The 18,878-nt window shown below is 39.2% G+C and overlaps 1 pseudogene; it reads right to left on the reverse strand.

Moving 5' to 3' along the window:
* LOC139744146 (uncharacterized) overlaps positions 1-18,878 on the reverse strand; it is a 105,331-nt pseudogene that overhangs the window by 62,955 nt on the left and 23,498 nt on the right.

Below are 18,878 nucleotides of genomic sequence, written 5' to 3' on the forward strand. Positions count from 1 at the left end.
TGACCAAGCAAATGCCATACTGCAACAACAAGCCACTCACGTAGCCTAGTCTTGTAATCAGTCCCTACTCATTTCCATTTTGGCAGTTTGAAAACAATAACATAGTTTTAATACTGTAACTTTGAGGGTGTACACATGTAGCTTTTGTACATGGACACATATAACTTTGCCATTATGATTTTTTTTTCTTTTTTTTGTGTTTTAATGGAATAAAAAACAAATCAATACATACACGAACATGTAAATAAGAACAATTATCGGGAAAAAGAGAGAGAAAAAAAAGAAGAAAAAAGAAAAAAAAGCAGCACTACCCATGCAATAGTAAATAGTTCTAGATGTCCTTTAAAAGCAGTCACTTTGTCTCATACAAGATACTATCTATGTTTAACAAATATGATACGATATACATTCTCTAAAAAAATTAAAAGTAAACAACACAAAAATAACATAGATTATAAATTTGTGTTACGTACAATTGATAAGAGGAAATAATGCCAGGAGAACCATTCAACAACACCCACAGGAGGACACGGGACTGATTTCTACGATTTCTTTTTTAAAAGTTGACATACCAGTGGCAAGATCTATTCTGGTATTAATTTGAGCTTCTCTGGGATGACAGCATAAACTTCTCAATGTATGTACATTTGCAACTATCTGTAGTCTGGGAGACACAGCCACTAGATGGAGCTTCTGCTTGCGCATGCCTTTTCGAGCCAAGGCGGTTTCGCCTTGGCTCAGCACTCTTGTTCTATGCAACTCACAGTTCGGAGGTACCGAAAATTTGGAAGACCACGTTTCACAAATCAATGTTTTTCATAGACTAGGCAGTTACGAAAACTTCACTTGAACTGTTGTAAATGTGATCTTTGAACTGCATTTCATATGAAGGTCTGCAAAGCTCCGGAAGTGCCAACAGTTTTAATATAGTTTTATACATTAGACTAATTCCTCGACCTTGAGAATTTTCCACAAAACTACACTATAAAGCATAAGATGCAGATTTCCAACAATTTAATAGACACCAAGAATTTTTCCACTAAACATACCACGTGTAGGCCTATCAGATAAGTAGAGCAAAGTTTGCCACCATATGATCGAAAAAAAAAAATATAGAAATGCTAATCACAGTACTGTAAAGAAGTGGAAATAGAACAATTCTTCCCCCAAAGGAGTACAGACTAATATCTTCTCTAGAACAATTCTTCACAAGTTGCATCTGTAGCTCATTTCATTCTTAATAAAGCCCCTAGTTAGCATTTGCAGATGAAAAAAAGAACAGCTAATAGTGCTTCAAAATAGTTCTAAAATGTGAGTTATACGTGTAGATTAAAATAACCAACATGAAAGTGTTAATCAACAATACAATATCAAATATTGTTAAATACACAAAAATATGAACAACAGTTCTATCAAAAAACTGTTTCTATAATTTAAACCATCACATTGATGGTGTATTGAGAAATTATTGATATCTCCTGATATTTGCAGTTTTATTGCATGTATTTATGGTAGGGTGCTTTGTGATACAACTGAACTATCCCTATGCATCAAATATGATAATTCTAACATTTTTCTAAGTACTGCTCTAAATATCAAATAGTGGCTTTAATACAAAGACTATGGGATATAAACAAAGGTCTTGAACTCAATACACATCATGTGCAACATTCTGCCACAAGAGGGCGCTTTGTCCTTGAGCCTCTATGCACACCACTTTTCACCATCAGTTTGGACAGTTCAGGCAATTTCCACAAAAGGGACAGGAAGCAAACGCACCCACACACACATGCAGCTTCTTCATCTGGTGGGGTAACGACGAACCGGAGCCACTCAGACAAAATTGCAGTCTAGGAATGTAGACTAAGCATCCCTCACTTAATCTGCCATTCCATTAGAAAAAGGGCAAAATATCAGAATGTTTTTGACCTTTCAATTCAGAGTTCAGTGCACGCCTCAACAGGCAAGGACAATGGTAGTCTCAGGGCCAGGCTTACAAGTGTCGAAGTAAAAAATGCAGACTGAAATGTTTGAAATTGAATATAATTTCTTCACAATTATCTCTGTTCAGACAAAGACGGACTATGAAACTTCGACATGTTCTCTCAAGGAAAGAAAAAAAAAGTGTTAGTCTGCTTTTGAAGGTGGCGAGTATTATCACTCACATTCACTCATAGGCCTATAAATTCTGCCAAGTTTTCAATGTTGCATTTAAGTGTTGGTCTTGATAAGAGGCTAAATTGCCTGGCCCATGCAATAACAGCTATTCATGGAGGAAAGTGGGAATTCGCACAGAGCATTATAACACTGGCAAGCCTTCAAACACAAGCTGGAGCTAATCCTACATGGCACAAGCCAGGTGCTGCCATACACAGAATGGCCAGCACCCAGCTTTTGTATACCACGACAAAACTAACCATAGCATGCACAAGGATTCTCCCACCCCCCCCCCCTCCCATTTTACCATCACCCACTTATAGACAACACACAGCCTTCATTCAAGGAGTCAAAGACATTTTTTTTTTAATCCATGCGTAACAGATACACCTTACTTTGATATCTAATATGGTCATACTCGCCATTAATCTTGTCAAGACTTGCTATCCACTGAGCAGCTCACCAGGAGAAGTAGCCTGTACAAAGGTCAAGATGAGACTAACCCTTTCTGTGCCAGGGACTTTAGACAGTGTGTACAATGCTATGGGGTTTTCTGTGCTAATCAACACTCAAAGCACATAAAGGCCCGAATTCACGAAGGTGGTACAAATGAAAGCATAGTTTAAAGCATGGACAAAAACCATGGAGCGCCAATCGTCACACGGAATATTTCGTTACAAAATTGGTCATTTCGTTGACAAAATGACCGTTTCGTTAATGAAATTCTCATTTCGTGGACGAAATGTTCATTTAGTTACAAAATGTCGTCATCTTGTTACAAAATAGTTGTTTCATCGACGAAATGACTGATTTTGTAACGAAATATTCCATGCGACACCTGGCGCTTCATGGTCTTTGTCCATGGTTTAAACCATGGTTTCATGTGTACCACCTTCGTGAATTTGGGCCAAAGGGTTTAACTCTTTCCACAACTTAATAGCAAGGGGAAAAAATACTGTATCATCAAATATAATCAGGTTCCTAGCAGTGGTGTCAGAGGTAATGAAGAGGCAATAGCTTTTACTTGAAGGCCAACAAAATATTCTATATCTCCACCCCCCCCCCCCCCATATGAATTTAAACAAAAAAAAGATGGCTAGAATGTATGACCCATTTAAAGAAAAATACTAAAATGGCAGGACATCTCGTGGTAGGATTTCAATTCCAACTTCACAGCAGTCGTGCAAGGGTTAACACATTGACACAGACAGATGTGTAGTAGCAGAAGGAAGCAAGTCATCTAGAAAGCTCCGGTCTCCCTTAAAGCCCCAATCTACCATTTGCTGGTGAAACAAAAACCCAGCTTTAGTGCTTCAAAATACAATTGTAGTTCTAAAATGTCAGCTAGGGATATAAACAACTAATGTAAAAATGTTAATCAGATAATCAATGTGAAGTATCATACAAAATGTGAACAATAGTTATGATAAAATTGTTCTAGAATAAACCATCTACAGTTACTGTATGGTTTATTGGGGAAGATAGTAATACAATGTATCTCTTTAATATATTTCAGGCTTTACTGAAATTTTTTATGGTAGAATGTGCTGTGATACAACTGATCTACATATAGGCCTACATTGTATGCATCAAATATGATAACTCTAACAATACCTTTAAAGCCCCAATCTATCCTATTAAAGTCTACATACATATGAAAATCCGTCTTCAAATCTGTGAATGATATCTTTTTTATTTATCCAACAAAAAATATGAGGAACATACTCATGTTATTTAAAGTTATGATCTTATAGTGATGTCTAAAAATGTCAAAATATTTTTGCATATCATATCCAATAGGGAATATCCTGATTCCACTGAATTAAAAACACGCAAAATTTATCTTACCCAGCCAAGCATGAAAAATTACTTGCGCGAAAATATCCACTTTTACAGTATTCTTGTATATTTGTATAAATGCCAAGAAAAACTATAACGGCTACACGTGGGAAGGTACAAATGTATGAGTATGTAATCCGGGGGAAGCGACTTAAATTACAGGCATGATGTGATATTCAAGCACAGACACACTCTCTAGAATAATCTCAGGATTTAGGATGTACCGTAATTGTCGTGGTTTATTGCACAGTAAACCCGGATCTTCGCTGGCAGCCACGAATAGGCCTACCGCAAAATGGGTGCCATGGCAACAGAGAAACCTTCAAACTTTCCTCAAAGTCAAGATCACCTTGATAGGTTCATTAAAATACTCAAAATGAGGAGACCGAGAGTGACGACATCGTTGAAAATTTGGATCACGATCAGGTATTATGACCCCTCATTTTGAATTCATTGATCTTGAGTGATGACTTCGAGGAATGACCTTTGACCCTCTCTGCATGAAGAAAATGTTCAAATTTATTCCTACCAATAGGCCTAGATACCAAATCCAAGAAATATTATTGTCATTGGGTGTTTCCACTGCAATAAAGAGGTGAGGATCACCTGATAGTTAAAATTCACCTGACATGACATCTTGGTCATGTGATAGTGAAGTTGCTTCTAAATCTCTAGCCAATGGGCTTCCACTTATTTTGCAGAAAGTTTACACCCACCCAAGTGAAAGATCAAAGATGACAACTTTGTGTGATGCCTGTAGTTGTAGTAAAGCCTTTCACACAAGTCTATGGTCATGTGGTGTGAACAACAGCGGATAGCAAAACCAGAAAGTTTTGAGTGCATGAAACAAGTGCACATTTCGCGAGTGCAAGCAAAAGTTTTTGTCTACACAAAATGCATCTTGACTGCCAATCACCAAATCCTGAAAGTTTCATGCCATGAATGTTTCGGGCTTTACAGTGTACACGTGTGCGTGCCGCTCGAAATTGACATTTTAGTACAAACGAGGGCAGCTCCACCCTTTAATGTTACCCTGGAGATCTTTGCACAGCCATCCAGTTCTTTCAAATAGGTCCCCTGACTGTGTGCATGTGCGAGTGTGTGTGTGTGTGTGTGTGTGTGTGTGTGTGCGTGGGTGGGTGCATGTATGGTGGAGGGAGGAAAGGGGGGGTCTGCAAATGGACAGCCTTGAATAGACTGTCAGGATCAGCCTAGTCTCTCATCCAGACACTCTGGAGAATCAGTCTCCACAGCACAGCCCAGAGGGAGTGAAAAATACTGTACAACCAGAAATGTTCGCGTGCCGTGAAACTTTTGCAAATTTTGCGAGGAGCCAAGATTCTCAAAAGGGAAAGGCATCACAAATTCTTTTCCCCTCCATATCACATGAGAAAAGAAAACTACCTGTTGATACCTCAAGAAAACTACCTGTTGATACCTCAAGAATACAGCTTAGATTCATTACTGCTGCTGCTGCTGCTGCTGCTGCTGCTACTACTACTACTACTACTACTACTACTGCTACTACTACTACTACTACTACTACTGCTACTACTACTACTACTACTACTACTGCTACTACTACTACTACTACTACTACTACTACTATGTAGGCCTATTTAGCAAGGTAAAGAACAAAGGAAACATATCATAAACCTGATAGTACATCTACAGTTTGTCCATTCCAAAGTCACCGTTCCCAATTCATGAGCCAAGACTGGAAAGTGAACCAGAAACTCCATTCTGTGCCCCTCCTAGACAGCGCATGTTTTGTGTAGTTTCTTAATTTATGTTTCGTCGTTTTGCCTCTGTAGAAGATTTTGCAAGGATCAAAAGCTCAGCTCCCTTTTGACTCAATTTATCATCGAAAATGTCTTGGACTTTATAACTATCATGATTATTAACATCATTATCATCATCATCATTATCACATCATCATTATTATCATTATCATTTCAAAGACACATTTTTATACCCGGTTTCTCCTTAGATATATTCCAGTCTCTGAAATCATTCCACTGAGCTTTTGATAGCCCCTTCAACTTCTTTTATCCCCCTTTACTCTCTTTTTTCCTTTTTGTCTCTATGTCTCCACTGACTGCTGTAGACGAAGCACCAGAATTTATTACCGCAGACTGATGGATAAACAGCACATTAAGACAAATTTAGAGCAAAGAATAACGCACCCGGCATATATAAAAAAAAATCAAGTGACTCATTTCTTCCCCCACGATGACAAATCCCCGAAATACTGCTTCGAAATAAAAAATGGGAAGACACGAACTACTAGTGTCAGCGCCACCAAGTGCACCCACGATGCAAATTCCGATACGATCCGAATATTGATCACAGAAGTTGTCTTGGGCGTCACTCTCAAAAACCCAACATCATCAATCAAAAAAGTGAGCACGAAAAAGGCATTATCGATTCTAAAGACTTTAGAACTACAGTTGAACCTCTCTTATCCGGCCTCCCTTTATCCGGATCTCTCTATTATACGGACGCAATCTCGCTGTGATTTTTTTTTTATAATTACGGGAGGAAAGGAGGATTCCCAACTCCTTGAGAACTCCTACACAAACACACATGAATTACATATTACTTCAACATGATTAACGTACATGTATTACATCAAATTTCCTTCCAAATTGCTTACCTTCAGACAATTTAACATCCCCAAACATCCCCAAATGTAGCAATGAAAAGGTTGCAGTATACACATTACTACGTGTGGTACTACAATGGGCTACATCAGTACATGTGAGTCTCCCGTATCCGGCCAAATCCCTTATCCGGATGAGCCCCGGTCCCGACTTGTCCGGATACGAGAGGTTCAACTGTACCATAAAAAAGAGAAAAAATCAAAAGATACTCTGCAGCAGATACCATCAAACTATTTACAGACAAACTAATTTAGTTGAATACCAAACACTCATTGCCAGATATCTGGTTTCTTGCTCTATTCCTCGTCCCTTTCATTCTTTCTTTCGGCCTATTAAAATACTGGAGTACTGGGCAAAAATTTAATAGCAGTGGGCAACTGTGAAATCTAGGATAATATCAGATTCAACTGACTGCACGAGATATTGTCTGGCCTCCAACCCCCTCCCTCCCCCATTCTCTAAGAATAGATAGCAGTGGGCTTCACTAGTAGGATTAAAAAAAAAAAAAAAAAATGCACCACGCAACGCCAAACTACTCTCATCTTTTCCTCGTGACGTACACGCTCGTCTCTCATCTCATCCATGACGCAAGACGATCCACTTTTAACGACTAAAATATCAAACCCAAGTCAAATGAACCTAATTGCCAATATGATCATACATTATTAAAAATATAAAACAATGGATCACAGCTGTCTCTTCAGGACTTCAAATCGAGCATCGTTTCTCTCTTTTTTTTCCAGTTCTCTATATATGCAATTTTTTTTTCATAGTTTTGTTTTCATACCATACTGCTATTAAAACAGCAGAACATTTGGAGTAGTACCACTCTGTTAAGAGTTATAAAAACATATTTACTGTGATTATGGCATCTGGGGCCAGTTTTGTTAACGAGGTTTGCAGCAATTACTGGAAGTCAAAAAGTAATTGCACTATTTCCATGGCGACAACTAAAATGATGATATTTACTTGTGGTTTGTTTAGGACGTTAAAAATGGTATTCAACCATGATCAGCAGATCTCAATTTCATATGTTTTTTTAAAATCTTCATGTTGTTTTTGTTGCTTTCTTTTTAAATTTTGATTCTTATTTTGGGGGAGCTGATTATAACCAAGCAGTCCAGAATAGCAATAGAGAAAGTACTATAAACAATCACAAACTTAAAACTCTGGTCCTACAGAACATTCTGATTTAAAAAAAGACCAAAAATAAAAAAAGAACACACACTCAGAAAATTAACTCTTTCCTGCCTATCAAAGTCTGCAAACAAAGACTAGCAATTCCCAAGTGCCCCAGCTTACAATAAATGCCAGGTAGCCTACTTCAGAAGAGGCACTGAAGGATTGTCTAGATACGAATTGACCCAGTTGCGAAAATTGACTCGGTAATCAGCACCCGAGTTGCAAAATTCCTTCTTATTTTGCCAAATGGGACCTTAGCCCGACATGTTTCACGATTGTTAAGGTCTGCCCAATTTCATTCTATGCATCAGTGATCTCCGCATTTAATATTACGAGATTACAAATTGTGTGAGGAGTCTGTTTTTCAAGACTGTACAATACAGAGCTCCTGACTGACAGATATTGAGGGTGGGGAAGATACGTATAGCCTTATTTCCAGGCTACTAGTAATATGTGACATGACTCTTAATGCATTTCGCTTGAAAGTGCATTTGAAACTAGGAAACTTAAACCACACCTGAATATCTCTGTCAGGAAATAATGTAATTTCATTCCAGCAATGTTTTCAAAAGTATAGATTTCCTCATAACCCAAGCATCTGCAAATTTCTTGAAGAATAAAAGGCAGAGGATCTCCATTCTGCCATACATTTGTTTGTGGTGTGGGCACAGGCTGTGATAGGGTGTGGACAAGTGATAAAAGGGCCTTCATAATGATGATGCCAATATGTAGTCTACTAATACAGACACTGGTGAACCTGTCATCAGAAAAACACGCTTGTGGAAGCAAGAGAGGAGACGCAGTAACACACAGTTTCTAAATGAACTACTGCAGTATATATCGTTATGTCACTGTCAACTTTAGCTTCATTACCGAAAACTTTATATCCCAGCGTATATAAGAGAAGCTACAAATTATGTATCCTCTCTGATACAGCCATTATACCGAACGTAGGCCTATTTTTACTTGTACTGTTGAGAACCTGCACACTGTGAACACTGGTGAATAGCACAATTCCTCTAATCACTACATCCACAATCCTTGCCAAAATACAGGAGTCATTGCACAAGCTACACATCATTGCCGAACTTATACATACATGTAGTTGAAATGATACGCGTTACATGCGAATCAATTCTAGCACGTGGACGCACAATGCATGTGCTTCCAGCATCCAGTACATTTCTCTGTGTCCTACAATTGCGAAAGAGACTACACAAGTTTATATTACAAGCAGGAAACCAGTATAAAGTACACCCTATACAAAGCTAGACATAGTATTAAGAGAGGATCCTGTTATCAATGTGAATGACTGGGGTCACATGACTGACCAATCATGGACGCTATGCATACTGCCAGCGGAGAAATTTACCGCTGCTGCTGCTACAACCTTCATGTTTTCCCTTTGATAGAAGCGTTAAAGCCGGATGCGGTTGGGTATAAAACACCATATACCGGTAAAACATGTCCAGACTTGTTTTGTGTAGCCCTTGAAGCACTATTAATGTAGATTTTGGAAATAACTTGCCAAAGTTTGTTGTTGGATATATCTTTTTGGTTCTAAAATTCCCTTTCACTCTAAATTAGTACAATTTTCATAGACAGAGAGCAACTACGATAAATATTTTCACACATTCTACAGAAATGTACCCAAAAAAGGCCTTTGTTGACTTTTTGATACTAACATGTTCAAACATTCCACAATCATCATTTTTTTTTTTGACTTTACGTTCTCTGCTTGCATTTTGAGACAATCCCCATTTGAGGGAGTATGAGCTCCCGTTACCAAAATGAACACATACAGTCTGTATCAGCTCACTGGCTCCAAGCTACCCCCACCCCCATGTGGGAATGTTCTTTATGGGTTGTCATTGTCATTTACTGGGGCAAAACATATGCACAGCCAGACAGTTTTGTAATATTGTAATCATCTCTTCTCCAGCATGAACTAATCAAACATACCTACTTCATTGCAGTTGCATCTTTATTTTAAATCACGGTTTTCTAGCATACTCTATGCATAGCACTTCAAATACAATGTAATCCAACGCCCACAGTTCTTTCAGCTAGTATTTCAGCGTACTTCCAAGCCAATCCGAAAAACTGAATTCTATCTTTATTTTAAACAATGCCATCAATTAATGCACCAATCAGCCTCTTAGTTTACTAAATTCATTGAGCTATCAAATGACTGGGCTACGGCTGTCTGGCTAGCTGTAGTCAGATGCCATGAATCCCATTATGGAAATGCATTCAACACTGACCGCATTCAACACTGACCACATTCAGCCTTTGATACGAAAAGCATGATAATACATCTTAGGAACCTGGGAATAAGGACAAAAGTCTGGTGGGGAGACTAAACCTAGGCAGGGCAGGGAAATGCCTGATCAATGATAGTCTGAATCAACAGACACCTTTGCTAAATATAATTTCTTTGTTCTTCCTGAGCACATGAGACTGAGAGCTAATAATTTTGGTACACTAACTTCCCAGCAACACATGCAGGTAGTATGCATTTTTTGTATCCTAAAAATATAAAATTGTGCTGTACACTAGATTGAGGTAAGGTTGCAACTGTGAAATTACAGAAGTTGATAGAAAGCAAATAAAGAGTGTCCTATTTATGTACATTGTGTATTGATAGGTGTGTCACATAGACCATACACTCAGTGCTGTTACCCCTGGCTGTCACAGTGCTGTTCATCCAGCCATTGCCTGGCAGTGCTAGTCTTCAGATTCAGACTCAAAGCACACAAAACAGGCAAGGCTTGACAAGCTGTTGTAAACAACATCTGGATAGTAAATTGCACCCATCGTTTTCAGCAGAAATGCAATTGCACCACACGGCAGGAAATCAGGATGACCAAAGTTGGGCACTCTCCGTCTAAACATCATCATTGGAAAAAAGCAAACTAGGCCTCATTCATGATGAAAGACAAGAAAGCATGGATTGATATTCCCATCAGCCATCAATCTTTGATGGCATAAACCGATGAATTATATAGCACACAACACCCACATGCAGGCACATACATGCATATATATACAGATAATACACACACATGCAGACCTGTAAAAAGTTCGTTGGCAGGGGAAGAGGAAATTGATCATCATAGTTATCTGGATATTGTTGCCACAACACAGATTTGAATGGATGGGACTGTGGACCCACTGGCGGTGCACAGACGAAATGCCCTGCATATTTGCAGAGCTCATATGCACTAGTTCACATGATGTAGCAGCTCTGCAAAAAATACACGTACGCCTCCATTCTTTTGGCTTCTTCCCAGTATCAATAGTCTCCAAGACCAGACTGAAAATCAAAATCTTACGGGTGAAACACATTAGTAGTTTGAGTCATAAAATGAAACATATTACACCAAAGGAAACAGAAAGGAAAGATTTTGCAGTAAACTTGAGCTAAGTGGGCATGAATTAAAGACACAGATGTACTAGCAGCTGAGATACATAAAATTTGTACCTGGCACTAGAAGCAAGGCATATTATATACTGTCACTGGGGTGACAAGATCTTGTATCTCAATTTCTTTGTATTGATTGCTACATAATCAGTTAAGTGATGTCCTGTCCAAATCCTAGCTGTCTTACCCCAAAAATGAAGTCACCATGGCATGTCAAAGGAAAGGCTATCCCATTTGATATAATGTACTTTGCTTTCCTACACATATGACATTTTGTAGATAAGTGGTCTTGTTGCCCCAGCGACGATGTATAGAATGGTCTTTCGGGTCAGCTGGAAGGAGAGACAATAACACAGTGCCATGATCCCAGCAGTATTATGGTTTGGGTGCCAGGTATATCTTCCTCAATTATAATTTCCCCTAAAGAATCAGTAAGACTTTTATCATTGCCTTCTTTCTAATGCAAATTTCACTCCAAGACACTGCATTAAAGGCTGTAGAGATTTCAGCCAACACCACTTTGAAAACAGAAACTAGAACAATTTTGTTCAATGCCTTGATTACTGTAAAACATTATATATTCGCGAATTGGAGCCGATGGCCTTTTTTGCGGCATGAAATTTTCGCGAACTGCCACTGGCATTAAATGCATATAGTGTAGACAAGAACTTTCGCGTGCATTTTAATTTCGCGAATCTTGGCGCTCGCGAAATTCGCTAAATTAAAATGCACGCGCAAATTCCTCGATTTACAGTATACAAATTCCGAATACACAATTTTAGTTGGTTTTGCTTTGTTTAGTTTTGCATTATAAGGACTACCAGAATTGGAGTGTGCATACTCTGGTTATAACTTTACAGCAGTAATACACACATCATAATATTGGCCTGGTAAATGAACATTTCACATACAGTGTATAATAAATACCAAATGGCAGATGATGATACCTGAATAGGAAGTCAATATCAAAATTCAGCAGTCAAGATGTTTGGTGGAAAGGTGCTTCCTTGTCTATTGAAACACTTACACGCAGTATTTCTGTCATGTCTGAAAATGTCAGGTTACATGCGTACATTAGGGAGCTTTAGATTTTAGACGCGCGGACGTTCAAAGGATAAAAACATGTTCTGAGCTTGCGCAGTAGCGCACGTAAAGTCAATCTATTTTTAGCTTGCGTCGCCTGAGTTGTTTACCACGCGTACTGGGCTATTTTCACGTCCGCACAGTTTGCGACGTAGAGAGCTTCTTCATGCACTGATCATAGGGGGCGCGATCTTATTTTTTATACGTTGCGTCCCAGCGAAATCTAAAGCTACTTTTCCACACGACGCAGGGAGAGGAGAACGTCCAGCGCAAGCATCGGCTCAAACGTCCGCGCGTCAAAATCTAAAGCTCCCTAATCTTCTTTCTGAAGGTACGAACATGGTAAAAGGGCAAAGCTTTGGAATACAATATTTTTCCAGTCATACTTTTTTTAAATAAAACCTTGCAAATAACATACGGAACAGGACTGAGAACTATGGGAGATTTTGCATTTGAGTGAGAATCAAAACTGGCAGAGATTTTGGTAAATTAAATTGCAATTCAGAACAAGCACTAGCAGGTTGGATATCCAGCATGAATAAAACAAAGAGAACCTGCTATTAAAATCTAAATTGAGCATATTTATAAAGACACATGATAAAAGAATGCATTCACATGTGTGCAATATCTCATCTTGTATGCAATTATTTACATTGGCACCTCTGTTTTTACTATTATCTGGACAAACAGTTCTCGTAATACATGTTTTTAGATCCTTTCTTACATCTGATATCTTTTACCAAAGAAAGCATGAGAAATATGTGTAATTAATTCTCTTTCTCACTCTTTAATAGTAACTTGGTAAAACACACACACACACACACACACACACACACACACAAATGGACAAAAAAGGGGTGGGCAGTAGCTCCAATGTACAGTGCTAATCTATTCTACAGAAATGCTTATAGATTGCATACCAATAAAATCATAATTTTTTTGATCTCATCAAGCTGAATTTGCATACTCACAGTTCAATGGTCACTTGTCAGACTTCTGGCGTACATAGTGCATTTTGAAGTGGATACAACATGGTTTGCATAATGGCCTATTCAAACATTTTCTGTAGTTGTTGCTGTTGCTTTGCACGGTATTGTTTGCAGTCCAATCTTACCATAATTGGCATCTCCTCCCAGACAATGGACAGCCCCCCTCGCGTTGCCACGGCAACCGGCACCGAGCATCATCACTGGTCCCCCTGTAAATAACTTCCATCCCCCAATGGTTTTAACGGGCAGGATGTCTCAAATAATGAACTATGCTACGGCACCTATTCATTGGCTGTGTGAACACACCATAGTGGATGTGTCTAGAACGAAGCTACTTAAAATCCTGTTAAAAAAATAGTGTGGAACCCCACATCATGTTAAGCTTGACTTTTCCATGGAACACAGTGAAATCAGACAGACAGAATAGTTGAAAATTCATAAAACTGGATACATATTCAGGATAGTCACAAATTTTTCATGATTTCAACGTTTTCTCTGAAAAGTGATATTATATTAGTCACAGCCATTGAAATGCAGATTAGGTGATCATTATCGTTGATTCTCGACACAAACTAGTGATTTCGTGGACAGAAATGTGTAAAAAAAAATCATGTTTTTCAGCCAGTGATTTCAATACTCTGCTTTTTCATTGAGTCATTACTGTCCAGTAATTGCAACAGGAAAGAAAATCTACAGGTAATGCAAAGGATAATTGGTTTCATTTTCAACTTCATGACAAAAAGAGGAAGTTTGGTTAAGACTTGTGTGTAGACCCAGAAATGAGATGGCCAATGATATTATCATCCAATGTTAATTGGAAGTACTTGCTACTAATATCATATCTTTCATGAAAGCACATGAAACTTTAGAAAAATGCCGTAATTTTCTTGCTGTACATTCAGTTTTGATAAAAGCTTTATCATTTTATTTCAGGGTGCTACAAAACTTTTTTTTAACCACTTGCCCGGTCGGGCAAACAAATTTTCAAACTGTTGCAGAACACTTGCCCAAACAAGAATTTTGCTTGCCCAAAAAGAAAGTCCAAAGATGTAAGAAAATGATACTGAAAATCACTTGTAAAGTCAAGGGCTTGATAAAACACAATCATTTGAATAAACAGCACATGTGCAGAGTAACAAACTTGGTTCGATAGAGTGTTGGTGTTGGATTGCATTGGGACTTCCTCACATGTGTGTTGGGAAGTACTGTAACTTTAGGTGGCTTCAAAATGTTTTGCTTGCCCAATTCGGGCAAGCATGTTTTCTCACTGTTCCAAAACACTTGCCCAACTTATTGATTTTTACTTGCCCCCGGCAATAGGGCAAGTGCTTAATGTAGCAGCCTGTATTTGCTCGATTTTTTTTTCTACAAAATCAGCTTGAACATCGGTTGGATGAAATATGAACAGCTTGAACCCCTTCCCATCTCCCTTCTCATCCTTCACTCCCCCTCCCCTTTTCCAATAAACTTTTCATCTAAAGACTTTCTTTGACTTGAGAAAATCCTAGATGGTCTCAAATCCTTATACTTGAACCGTTGAAAAGGTGAAAGAAAATTTAAGAAAAAATGCCCTGTTCTGGGACGGAGGCTACTTCGTCATGAGTGACCTTCCCTCACACTACAGCTGAGCTGTCAACTAGTCTACAAATATTCAGACCCATATCATACTATTTCTGGCATAATATTCAGCTACAGCCTATATGATACGTATGACTTTCTCCATGATTTTCAATGGGACATCAGATTTTCCTTTTTATGCAAACATACACGAAAAAAAACTTACTGTTTCATTCTAATCTGTGAATACTAGCATTCCGCAGTCATGCTTTTAACTGCATCAACATTCCATCTACTCCTGTTTTATGATTCATAAACTGGGACTAGAATAATTTAAAGTCAGCCACATGAGGCAAAACAAAATCATAAACACAATGACCATTATGCTAATGGTTCTTAACAAGATAAAAGATGTTACATTGGTACCGTTACTGGTACCACGGTGTAGGTAATTATGGATGACGAAGATTCTCTTTTTCCTTCTTTTTTTTTTTTTAGTCATATAGTCAGGATGACTCAGCAGCGTCTGTGTGAAGTACAAGCAGGAATTCGGAGGCTGGATTCTAAATTTGAGTTTTTTGTGCTTAAAAAAGGGTTACAGTCAATGTCATTCACGGTCCCTCCCCCCCCCCCCCCCACCTCCACTATGGATTGAACCTTGCAACGGTGATAACATTAACCTGAACCCCACTGAGAACACTGCCATTTAAATCAGTTAGCTGCATTTCATATCCCTTAACAGACATCCCCCCCCCCCCCCCAGAAAAAAAAAAAGCACCTGACTAATGCTTGATGTACATGAATACGGATATAATAGCTCTTTGGTCCAAAGTACGAATCTAAACATACTAGAGCCGCTCTGCTTATCACTGACTCTGCTCATCGCTCCGTGCAAAAGTTTTGCCCCAACAAAAGCTCAACACAAAAACTCAAGCTTAAAAAAACAAGAGACCCGCGGGTCACGCGCTCACCTGAGTATCGCAATTTCACCTTTCATGTATTCTTGCACACTCTTACCTGAGAACATTGGAAACTTTAGGTCTGCATATGGATCCCTCCCCCCCCCCCCCTCAACTCGGGGGGGGGGGGGGGGGGGGGGGGGGGGCAGGCAGTCCTGGATCTGAATCTGCAATTAACAAACTTGGAACTAAAGTCATCAATGTATAAACTCATGGCATTAACTTTGCTTTATCATTTCTGGTTCTAGAGCAGAAGATTTTACATATTCCTTAATGTGGGGGGGGGGGGGGGGGCGGGGGGGTGGGCCCCCTAGTCCCCCCCCCCCCAAGAGGGACATGGTGCCCATTTGAAGGAATTGAGATTCTATCCCCCTAGGGATGCTACCTGCTAAGTTTGGTCAAAATTCATCTTGAGGTTTTCAAGAAGAAGATGAACATGTACAATTCAGGCTCCATTACAACTGTATTGTAGGACTTCTCCCCAGCCCTCTCCTGGGTCCTAAGGGGGGGGGGGGGGGGGGGGCACTCCTGATTCCGCCAACCCCATGAACAAACTTGAAACTACAGTCATCAATGTACTAACTCATAGTATCATCTAAGCCCTATCACTTCTGGTTCTAGAGAAGATTTTTAAAGGTTCCTTAATTTTAGGGGGTTTGGCCCCCTAGGGACCCCCCAGGTGGGCAATGGAGCCCATTTGAACAAATTGAGATCCTATCCCCCTAGGGATGCTACCTACCAAGTTTGGTGAAAATCAGACATGGCGATCTCAAAGTGAAGATGAAAATGTACAATTTAGGCCCCATTAGGACCCCTCCCCACCCCCTCCCCTGGGTCCCAAGGGGGGCACCCCTGGGGCCCCCCAGGTGGGCCATGGTGCCTATTTGAACAAATTGAGATCCTATCCCCCTAGGGATGCTACCTGCCAAGTTTGGTGAAAATCGGTCATGGGGTTCTCAAGAAGAAGATGAAAATGTAAAAAGTTTACGCACGACGGACGACGGACGACGGACGACGGACGACACACGACGGATGACGCACGACGCACGACGGACGCCGGACGAAGAGCGATCGCAATAGCTCACTTGAGCCTTCGGCTCAGGTGAGCTAAAAAGGGAGAAAAGGCTCTATTCAAGATCTAGCACTGTATATTCAGAAGTTTTTTTTTTTTTTCAATCTCTACACTGCTTTTTTTTTTTTCAGTTGACAGTGCCAGCTTAGCTCAAGACCCTGCAAAGATTTCAAAATGATCCCTCCTTTTTTTTTTTTTTTTTTCTTTTTTTTTTCTTTTGGGGGGGGGGGGGTATTTTAGAAACACACGAGGGTCTATTCTGTAACACAGTCCAATGGGATATACCCAGGTCTTTGCTGGTACATGTAGATCCAAAACTTTTCCTGCATTTTGCTAGACTGCAAAATATTACTTGTATGGTACACTGTATACTGTAATACTCCTGTTTAGGACCAGCACAAATATTTTCTTTGAGAAACAGTAATACCCACATCACTATTAAAAACTCCCATTCCAGAAGTAATCTCATTCAGTATGACCTTTTTATTTGAAGACACAGGGCACCTTCTTTGTAGGGACAGGGAAGGAAAACTAGGAATTTTCCTTTGTTTTTTGTTTTTTTTTAAGGCAATGATTTAATTTATAACCACACTAGAGCTTTCACAATCAGAATGAACCCATGACTTAGAGGGACTGTACAGGACTAGTTGAGGTGGGGATTCATGTTTTTTGGACATTCCTTCGTGAGATAATGAGAAACCTCTCATGAAATATGAAAGAGCATGAAATTTAAAGAAGGATTCAATGTCTATTTGATGAAAATTAGTTTTCAAATGGCTGAGATATCCAAAAAAGTGATAATAATAAAAGGCGACAGGCCACGCCTCTTATTAGGATCTCTTTGTTTCACCTTGTTTTTGGATATCTCAGCCACTTCAAAACTGATTTTCATCAAATAAACTTTTGATACCCTTTATAATTGCATGCTCTTTGACATCTCATAGAGTGGTTTCTGAATATGTCGCAAAACGTTAGAAGCTAAATCCTCACCTCAACCAGAACTGTACACACCCTTTAATCTATATGCTCATCACACAACTTGTAGTCTATGTTCATACAGTTTACAGTCACTCAGTGTATGATGTTGCTATACTCAGCCTCTACACAAGGAATGTAATCACTCACTGCTCTATTTAAACAGAGACATCACTTGGCAACTCAAGTCACTGCAAACAGTCACTCAAAACGCTGGGTCTGACAAATGAACCTACCGAGACTAGCTTCACCAGCTCCAGTGCAATGACACCCACACACACACACACACACACACACACACACACACACACACACACACACAACCATGCACACGCATAGACAAGCATGTAATACACACAACCGATCAATGAAAATCCCTGGACACAAAGGGAAGTTCATTTGCATAGATCCGCTGTAGTGTCCGATATGTCAATGAGGGGACGTCAAAGTGTGTTGTGTGTATACTAGTAAAACATATATATACACAACTTTATGGGTGTGTGAGTGTAAAGACACATCATGAATGTTAATTCTATGCATGAAATAACATATTACATTTTATATGCTGTGTGTCGGTTCTAGGATACAATCTTCCTTTCAATGCTACAAGTATGTGTACTTAACTCATTCTTTCAGTTTCAAAGCACACACACCAAGTACTTTATGACCCATTCTCTGCTTCTCTCTCTCTCTCTCTCTCTCTTCTTTCCAGTACTGTCCCTATATAATTTGTATAGTTTTTTAAAACCCAAAATATAATAAACTGTACACATACACTTTCTAACTCTTACAGTCTACCTGTTCACAACGCTGATGAAATTATTCATCTTTTGCTGTGTGTGTGTTTTTTTCTGTTTGAATGCAAGTCTTGTCATTTCCTCATGCTTTCTCTCTACATTGTATTTCTCCCTCACTCGCATTCTGTCTGTGGCACTGAATTTAAGTAACGTTTTGCTATTGTTCTGTAATTGTGCCTTT

The sequence above is a fragment of the Diadema antillarum genome, unplaced genomic scaffold (assembly GCF_040938485.1).
Source record: "Diadema antillarum isolate AM-2024a unplaced genomic scaffold, OU_Dant_1.0 scf00000004, whole genome shotgun sequence".
NCBI classification, from domain to species: domain Eukaryota; kingdom Metazoa; phylum Echinodermata; class Echinoidea; order Diadematoida; family Diadematidae; genus Diadema; species Diadema antillarum.